Source organism: Hydra vulgaris, chromosome 03 (assembly GCF_038396675.1).
Source record: "Hydra vulgaris chromosome 03, alternate assembly HydraT2T_AEP".
NCBI lineage: Eukaryota > Metazoa > Cnidaria > Hydrozoa > Anthoathecata > Hydridae > Hydra > Hydra vulgaris.
Window position 1 is genome coordinate 33,985,167 of NC_088922.1, and position 9,834 is coordinate 33,995,000.

Below are 9,834 nucleotides of genomic sequence, written 5' to 3' on the forward strand. Positions count from 1 at the left end.
AAGAAAAGAAATATTTTATCATTTTAAAAGTTTTTTATCCATTTAATATAACTTTTAAAATTTTGAATTTAAATGACTAAATTTTAATCTGTATGGATGGCCTTGGCTAGAAAAATATTTTAAAAACAATTTTTAAATATTTGATTTTTAACGTATTTATGTCGAATGCTTGTTGTTGTTAAGTTAAATGCTTTTGAATCCACAATACAAAATATCGGAAAAAAATTTCAATTTTGACCACTCTGCTTTCCACTGTGTATTGTCCCACAGCCAGGACGTTATATTTGATTTTTGGGTGATTAACTTATTCACAATCAATCAAATTTAAAAATTATTAATGAAAAACGGCACCCATGGCCGCTCTGTGATTAAAATAGTCTACCTTTCAAAAAAAAAAAAAAAAGACTTTTTCATTCAAATTAGCGTTAACTGCTATAATAATGACAGCAAGTGTTTGAAGCTATTTATATTTATTGAATTTACGGCGTTTTGGGTTAAAAAATACCACAATTTGATCACTTTTGGTAAAGAGACTGTTTCTTTCCGCGTAGTTTCGAACAAGTTGTGTTTTGAGTTGTATATGTGTCTGCGAGCTCGAAAACTGTACTTTGATTACGTTGATTTTGGTTGACGCTGAGGGATCGCAAAGTCAATTATGTCGATTTTGCTGTTTATTTTGTATTGTTCAATAAGATATGCTCTTGCTCATCTTTCAGTTAGTGTTGTCAGTTTTATTCTTAATAGTCGCTGAGTGTAAGATAAGTGCTTTTTGGTAGAGATTTTTGTTCTCTCAGAGTTGAACTTGCTCGAGTTTGGCTATATCTTAAGGTAGATATGGTGACTTTTAATACGAATCCCAAATGTGAGCAAACGTATGAAATAAATAACGTGCGCCATAGATAAGACAATGATCTTGAAAAGCACTCTCAAGCATGCCAAGCAAGTTGCCAGCTGATGCAGCCGTGAGTACTTGTTTACTAAACTAGTACTCACGGCTACTAAACGCCTAGATCAATTTCAGATGTTGCATACGACAGCTGGTGCATTTGACCAATATTGTGTCGTAAATTGTATATATTGCAGTAGATTTTTTGTGGTTGTTGCAACCGGTGTGCATGACTTTGCACTCATCTACATTAAAAGACATGAGCAATATGTGTGACCGTTTGTGTACTTCATTGATGTTGTATTGGAGTTTTATAATTATATAACTATAATCTTAAAAAAATGTTAATATGAATATAATCTTAAAAAAATTCATTTAGTTTTGTACTTGGCATTAAATTATCTGTATCAGACCCTGGTGCAGAGCTCGAAAACTGCAACCGGTTGACTGTTTTTTTTTTCAATTTTCCCGAAACCGCAAAACCGGTTATAAATATGGCATTTTTAAATTAATAAATTTGGTATTAAGTAACTATTAGACTTACCACAGATTTCTGTTTCATAGGGTTTTTTGAGAATTGTTCATTCTTATATCCGCGTCTATTCATTTTTATATGTGTATCTATTCATTTTTATATTAGTATTTATTCATTCTTATATGCATATTTATTCATTCTTATATGCGTGTTTATTCATTCTTATACGCACGTTTATAATGCGAGTCAACTACCTATAAAATCTAAAATACAATTTTATATAAACAATAAATAGGTTTTTATGTTTTTAGATAGATATATTCAAAATATATAAATTAGATTGTTTCCACTGCTATTTATTTAAAAAATATTTGCCGAGCCAGCGCTGGATTTATGTAATTACGCATATGGTTGTAAAATGGAATCTAATTTAACTCCATTTTACAACCACTCTGTAGTATTCATAATATTTTTAAATTTTTTGATTACCCCATCCGTATTATCCGTTTGTAAATATGCTTTAAAAAAGAAAAATTTGTTTTTATTGGATTAAGCTGTGGCGTGTATGCTGGCAGATATTTAACAGCTTTGACATGAATGGGTAGTGTTTGCCTAACAGAAAGATTCCAGTGGAATTTACAATTGTCTATAACAAGCACCGCCGTTTCCACATCTGCATTCCTAACCGCTGGTGTAAACATTGTTGAAACAGCACAAACTAACATTCATGTTACGATTTGCAGATAACTGTAAAATTACTGGCGCACCTCTTCACGATTAATCGTATGCCCATTAAATCCCGTTTCATCTAAATAAATTTTCATTTAAAATTCCGTTAATTTGGCTTGCAAATGCATAGCGTGCATCAATAACGCGTGTTGAGTTTCGTTCATCTAGCACATGCATAACACGCTATCTAGATAAATCCGAGTTTTCTTGAAATAGTAGGCTAAGAAATATTGAAGCCTGCTGCAGAAACATTTTCTTTTATTGCTTCTGGCGTACAAAGATTGCTTTTTTGTACGCATCATTCAATAATATTTTTTATTTGAGCGTTTATAGGTCTTTCACCTCCTTTTTTTTTAATCAGAAAACGACTTGAATGCAGTAATGTGGTCGAATTCTTTTCTGTTTATTTTAACGACAAGATTTTGAACTGTGCGCTTAGATGATTTAAGAGAAGTGGAAACGCTTGTTGTAGATTCATTTCTTTTAATTAAATGATTAAGCATATTAATGTGCTCTTTTATAACATTTTCTCTTGTTTTTCGATTGGCACTGCTGTTTTCTCTTCCATCTATTGGGTAAATATTTGTGTATTGATAATAATTAAATTTAAATCAAATAAAATTAAATAATTAAATTGATAAATAATAATTTAATCAATCAATAATTTTAATAATAAAATTAAACAAATATCTAATACTAATATAAGTAAGAAAAAGAGGGTAGTTTGTACCTTAAATAAGCTTCATTAAATGTAAAAAGTCTTCCAGGAAACAAGAACAATTTGTTTGGAAAAAACAAGGCTTTTTAAAACGCATATAATAACTATAATAAACGAATATAAATTGTATTCTTTATTCCCACAGAGATATTAAAACACTTTTAGAAACAGCTAACGAAGAATTGGTTAAGGTTAATGAGTGCTTTATAACTAATAAATTGTCTCTAAATGTGAATAAGACCAAATTTATTTTATTCCATTAAGTAAATAAATTAGAAAATATTCCCATTAAACTGAAAAATCTAATAATCCATAACGCTAACATTAAAAGAGAAACTTCAGTAAATTTTTTGGGTGTAATATTAGATAAACATTTACGTAGGAGTAATCATGTAAAAAGCGTTGAGAAACAAACATCAAAAAATATTGCCATGATATATATTGCTGAACCATTTCTAAATAATAAATCTTTAAAATGTTTATATTTTTGTTTCATTCATTTGATTTATTGCATGGACAAGTACAAATCATTAAAAATTTAAAAAAATTGTACAGTAAACAAAAACATGCGTGCAGAATATTATTTGGAGCTGATAAAATTATACCATGCGAGCCTCTTCTGCGTTATTTGGTGCGTTAAACGTTTATAAAATCAACTTACACCAAGTTTTAACATTCATCTATAAAAAAAAGATCTCCTAAAATATTCCAGTTCTATTTTAAAAAAGTGCATAAATACCCAAAAAATTTACCGATAATGTCGACATAGTCCCTAAATATAATTTAAAACAAATTGCATATTCAATTCAATATCGAGGATCTTATTTGTCGAAAAAGTTTTCTAGTATTGCAAATAAGAAAAACGTTAGAATACAACAGTTTAAAAATGAATTGAAACAGGTACTATTACTTATGTATTTTAACATATCCAATTTTAAATCCTTCTTTTAAACTAAAATTCAATTATATGAAATATGTCTCAGAATTTATCAACTTTTTTTTTCATCAATTCAGTTATGGTGTTTCCTCTAATCTTAAAAGTTATTGTTGAAATCTAATCTGAGTTCTTGACATTTTTTCTTTTTTTCTAACTATCAATGAATTGTTATATAATTTACTTTTATACAAGTTGGTTTTAAAATATACATAAATATTACGGTTTTTGTAAATTAAGCACTCTTTTATTTTTTATTTTTCGTTCTTTATTTAAATAATACTTTATAACAAATTGTTATATATTTTATATTTATATTTTTCAATAAATACTTTGTATAATATACGTATATAGTATGGCTCTTAATACGTGCTCTTTAATTAATTCATTTTTTATTTATCTTTTTTTTTTTTCTTTCGATTTTTCTTGTTTACTTTATTATTCTTAACAAGAATATTGTTCCTGAAGTATTTCTTAAACTAATAGTTATTTATTTTTACATTAATAATTTTTAATAAATGATTTGTAAAGTATAAATATATCATACGGTTATTGTAAATACGTTCGATTGGGGCTCGGCGATAAGACAAAATAATGTGTTCTACTTGCCCCGCGGGGCGGGCCCGCCAGTGTTTTTATTTATAATCTTTTAAATTGTAAAAGTTTTTACGTAAAAGTCAGTTTAGTAAAACAACAAAATGAACAAACAAACAAATATAAGAATGATAAAAAACACGGATATAAAAATGAATAGCCCTGTAAAAATTTACATTGAAACGCACAAGTATAGAATTTTAAAAAGTACTCTCGCGTACTTAATACACGGGAGGATAAGTTTATTAATTTTCGGAAATTTTTCCTAACCACACCAAGCCACAGTGGGTCAGTGACTGGACAAAAGTAAAAAAACCAAAATCAAAATTTTGATGTCTAAATGGTTTCAAACCATTATAAAGATATTATAAAACAATATAAAACCGTTTATATACACTTAAAGTTTTAATGAATATACTAGTGACGTGGTTGAAGTAGACGCGAAAGTAAATTAGAAAAAAAAAATTATAAAGAGAAAAATGTTTTTTAAAAAATCGATGGAAGTAAATAACATTTACATAAAATATTGCGCTTTTTAAAATACAATATTATAACTCTATATATTATATGGATTTTTAAAGTTTTTAGACTAAAATTGGTAAGTAATCAACATATTTATAGCAATTTTAAATATGCTTAATATGTTATATTTTAATGTCTAACTTTTGCTTTTAATTGACAATATATTTTTTTTATTGCTACATCTTTCTTTTATATTCAGATATTTTAGAGCTTATACATGTTTGCTTTAATAATTTCATAAATTTGGGTGCAATAGGCGCCACTTTGGTTTTCTTTTACGTTTGAATTCTTTTACCTAACAAAAAATCTGTAATTGCGCAAAAAAAAAATTATTTGCACAAAATTTAAAAAAACGCGGAAAACTTTAAGTACGGTCTTACTCATACTAAACGTATTACTGAATAATTATATATATATAAACAATTTTTATTACAAATAATTATATATATATAAACATATATATATATATATATATATATATATATAAACAATTTTAAAATGTATTCTACAAAATAGAGTGCTCAATGTTCTTAAAAGAATAGAGCAATTATAAATTAGTATAAAATTATTTAACAAAATTTTTTTTCATTTTACTCTGTGTTTCATCAATAAAGACTCATCAGAAATGAATGATCAAATTAATAAAACTTCAATTTATATAAAAAAATTAAGTTACAGGAAGTCACAAATGTCTTAACTACTGTAAATTTTCACACATTTGTGGAATATGCTGACACTATTATAAAAAGAATTCTTTAGAAACGATTACTTCTGCTTTTTTTTTTTTAAAAAAAATTTTAAAGGGGAGATTTAATATAACTATTACTTGAGCTCACTTATTTTTTATAGTTTTTTCGGAGAAACTTATTTTCGTGCCTGCATTTAGAAATCAATTCCGATTTTTTGTTTAATAAACATTCTTGGTTTGCATGTGTAATAATTTCAAATTTTTCTTGTAGGCATAGTATGCATTTTTTGGAAATATTGTTATATGCAGGTGCTGTTTTGAGGATGGACCAGTTCAGTAAAAATCATCAATATTTTTATCTTTTAAATCTTTTAATAAAGTATATATTGACAGCATGGTGTCTTTTGAATACTTTTTATTTTTAAAGGATTGCTTATAATTGGCAAAACATTTTTTCCATTCACTCTCTGTTATGCCAATATATTGTTTTTCAGGTACATTCTTAGAGGAAACAACACATTTATATACTACCTTTTTTGATAAACAACTTCCACTCATTGGACAATTGATTTTTTGTTTACAAATTACAATTTTCTGTAGTTTTTTTATTTAGGATTTCTTTTTTGTATAACAAAGCATTATTGTGGTCTTTTATAATTCTTTCCATATTTTTTGACATTACAAACAGTATACTTGTATACGACTCTAATAAAGAATAAGATTTGGAGTTTCAAAGCGAAATGTTTTCAAAGCAAAAAATTTTGTTTATTTATTTTTATTATTTTATTGTTATTTAAGAGATGGATTCAAAGTAAACTAACCGGTGCAAGGTTTATTAGGAAGAACTCAGCTTGGCTTGAAAATTATTTTAATACCACATTAATAAAGAATAGTAAAAATAAACAACTCAGCATTATCTACATTATCATTTCATGAGCCATCTTCAAAAACAAAGAAAAAAAAAGTTGCAACTTTGTCAGCTTCAAATTCTTGCAAGTTATTGTTTGCTAAGCTTGTACTACTTGCAGCAGACATTGTCAAAGATTTTTGGTGACTTGAATGCATGGGAACAATATAACCATAAAAATTTTAAAAATTCTGTAGACGCTCGTAAAATCTGTTAATTAAAAAAACTAATCAATTAAGCTAGAATATAATTTTTTTTTACAGGAAAACAAGTTTATCTTGCAAAGTGTAATACCACGTGTAATTACACTAGTTAATTATATTAAACTTAAATAAGTTTTGTTATTCACGAGCAAGGATCTCATAATAAAACACGTGCTAAATAGAGTACATAGTGCAAATAAAACATATGCAACTAATAAAAGTTAGTTGTTGCTAAGCAAAATTAGGTGTCCATAGCAACTAAATAAAGAATATATTCATTTTTTTTAAAAGTGCGACATCATAACGGTAGGTATGCAAAGTTTGGTAAACATAGCACTCGTAAAAATATCTACAAATACCAAAACTAGATCTTTGCTATCCAAAATTTGGTATCCATAGCAACAAATTAAAATAATAATACCTTCATAAGAAGCGCAGACATCATATTATTACTTATCCTAATTTTAGTCATAATAGCCATAATATTAAATTAGTTATGAATTTTGTCCAGTAAAAGTGAATTCTGGCCCACTGTGCAAGCTTATTAATAGCTTATTAATTTTTATTTGATATCATTAAAAAACACTATATCTCAAAACTAAAAAAAAATCAAAGTAAAGCCAACTTTAAAAGTTAAAAAATATATATGAACTAAAGTTCAACTAAATTGATTTTAAGAAAACGACGAAAAACTGAACTACTCATATTTCTGTTTTTTGTGCATCAACAGAAATTGATATTTTCTTTGTCTTTCAATTAGTCTAATATTAAAAAAGATGATAGATTTCATTACATAGAATGTGGAAATGGAGCTAAAGCAAATTTTTTATTATTGTGACTTAGTGCGTTTAGTCTCAGTGGGCACAAGTACGTTTTTCAAAAGTTTAATGGTCGCTTGAACGACGATTGCATAAATAAAACGTTCAAAAAACGTTTGAATAGGAATTTTTTTATCATTCGATTAAATATTTTACGGAACCTTTTTCCAAGCTAAAAACGGGGCGCATATTTTGAAACCTTATACAGGCTCAGAATAGGCAGAAATATGAATAATCTGATTCGCTGATTTTGAAAGAGAGGCAAGTGCGCTTTTGTTATAAATATAATAAAGTTCAAAGCAAGCAAACAGTTTTTAAAGTAATCAACTAAGTTTATCAATACAAGTCTTGTGTTAATAATTTTGTTTTAGTTCTCTTCAGAGCATTTAAAAGGTATCAAAATCTATTTGTACAAGATAATTTTCACTTGTAAAATTTCAAAGTTTCAATAAAGCGGTGTGGATTTTATCTGTTTTATGTGTTAATGTAAATTCGAACAGAAATATTAGGTACGTGGACTGATTTTTTTAAATTATTTAAATACTAGAATGTTATATGTAATTAGAAAGCCCTCAAAATTCAGTATTTTAAAGGTGAAAAAATTACGAAAATCGGACAATTCAATAAAAATTTATGACGTTTTTAGTAGCAAATTTTCGATATATGAATTTCTTGATAAAACTGTGGTCAAAAAATTTATTTTTTTTACATAAGTTGTTATAACTTTTCAATTCTTATTCAAAAATCTATAACTTGGTATCAAAAGATAGGTGTAAAAATGGGCTTTAATTTTAAACTTTTTTCTAGGTAAATGGCGCATCAAGGGATCTAGAGGGGGTGCTAATCCACCACTTACACCTCACAAAAAAACACTTTTTCTCCATAAAAGAGTATTTTTTTTATGAAATTGATAATATTTATGAATAACATGTTGGTATTATTTTGTTCTACATCACTAGCGAGTATTACAGATCTCTCTTAAAGTTGGGTGTTAGGTTGTGGGTAAGGTTTAGCACATCCTATCAAAATTTCATTCTTTTAAATATTGTAATATTTACTAAAATGAGTAAATTATAAAAAATAAATATAATATTTTAATACTTCGAAAAATAGTAACTAGTGGTGTATAAAATTGCCTTTTTTGGAGGAGGCGTATATCTCTTATATTGACGTGTCAAAACATCCTTCACTGCATTAAGACAAGCAAAAGTCATTTCAAGAAGTTGGTCATCAATGGGGAATAAGGTTGAAATAGGTTTCAAAACATGTGGGTCAAGCATTGTCCCAAAAAAATTCATCTTTCTACAAAATAACGCATCTGGATCTGATATGTATCAAGTAATTTCTATTTTCTATCACCTGGATTTCAGTGACATGATCAAAACTTGCATTACCAACTGATACATAAAACTTAGTCATCCATGGTCCACTGAGAAATTTACTAAACAGCACAAGCACTCTCATTTGTTTTATAGCAGTTGCGTTACAAAATGCTTCTCGCAGAATTGGTTGTAAACTGAAACATTTTACTGCTCCAGTGGTCAAGTAATGTAGAAAATCAGCATAGTGTTTCATAAAAATGAAACAAGTATGAAAAAGAATGTGCAAACCGTTTCCACGATACCGTGGAATAATACCTCGAGGTAGTTTTTTATTGTCTAAAAAATTTACAAAACCTTGTGGATCACCTTTGCCATCCTTAAACCTCATTTTGTTCATTGCTAACACAATTTTGACTGCCATACAATCATATCCAAACAACTTGCAACGTTCAATTTCTAGAGATTTCAAAACTTCGCGACAAGAAATGGCAATTGTGTCTAGAGGGTGCAAATGGTAGTTGAGCGCATTTTAATTCTTCCCCCAGGTATTTCAAATTTTGGTAATAGTAAGATGGTTAACTGAGACTCTGTCAGACATTGTGTTGCAAATATTTGATATAATTGAACTACGACATTCATTAAAGGGAAGCGAGTGAAAATCTGAAAAAATAAAAGCTAAATGATCAACTGCTCAACATATATAACTTTCATAATCAAGAGCTTTTCCACCGGGTAACTGGTCCAGAGCAATGACCTGACAGTTGTTTTTGTTGATGTGAGATAAAGGCTACCTAAAAAAAGTGGTATTCATAGAATAATACATAGTAAACTATCTGCTCTCATTTTTTTTTTTTCGTTGAAAATTGGCATGTGCTAAGAAAATGCATGAAGAAAGTTAAATCAATAATAAAAAAAGCGGGTCAACATTTCTTCTACTATAAATTAATGTGAGAACATATACTATATTTTCAGGACCATAACAAACTATGAAAAATTAGTAACCATACATTAAAAGCCACATAAAAATCAAGATTATCC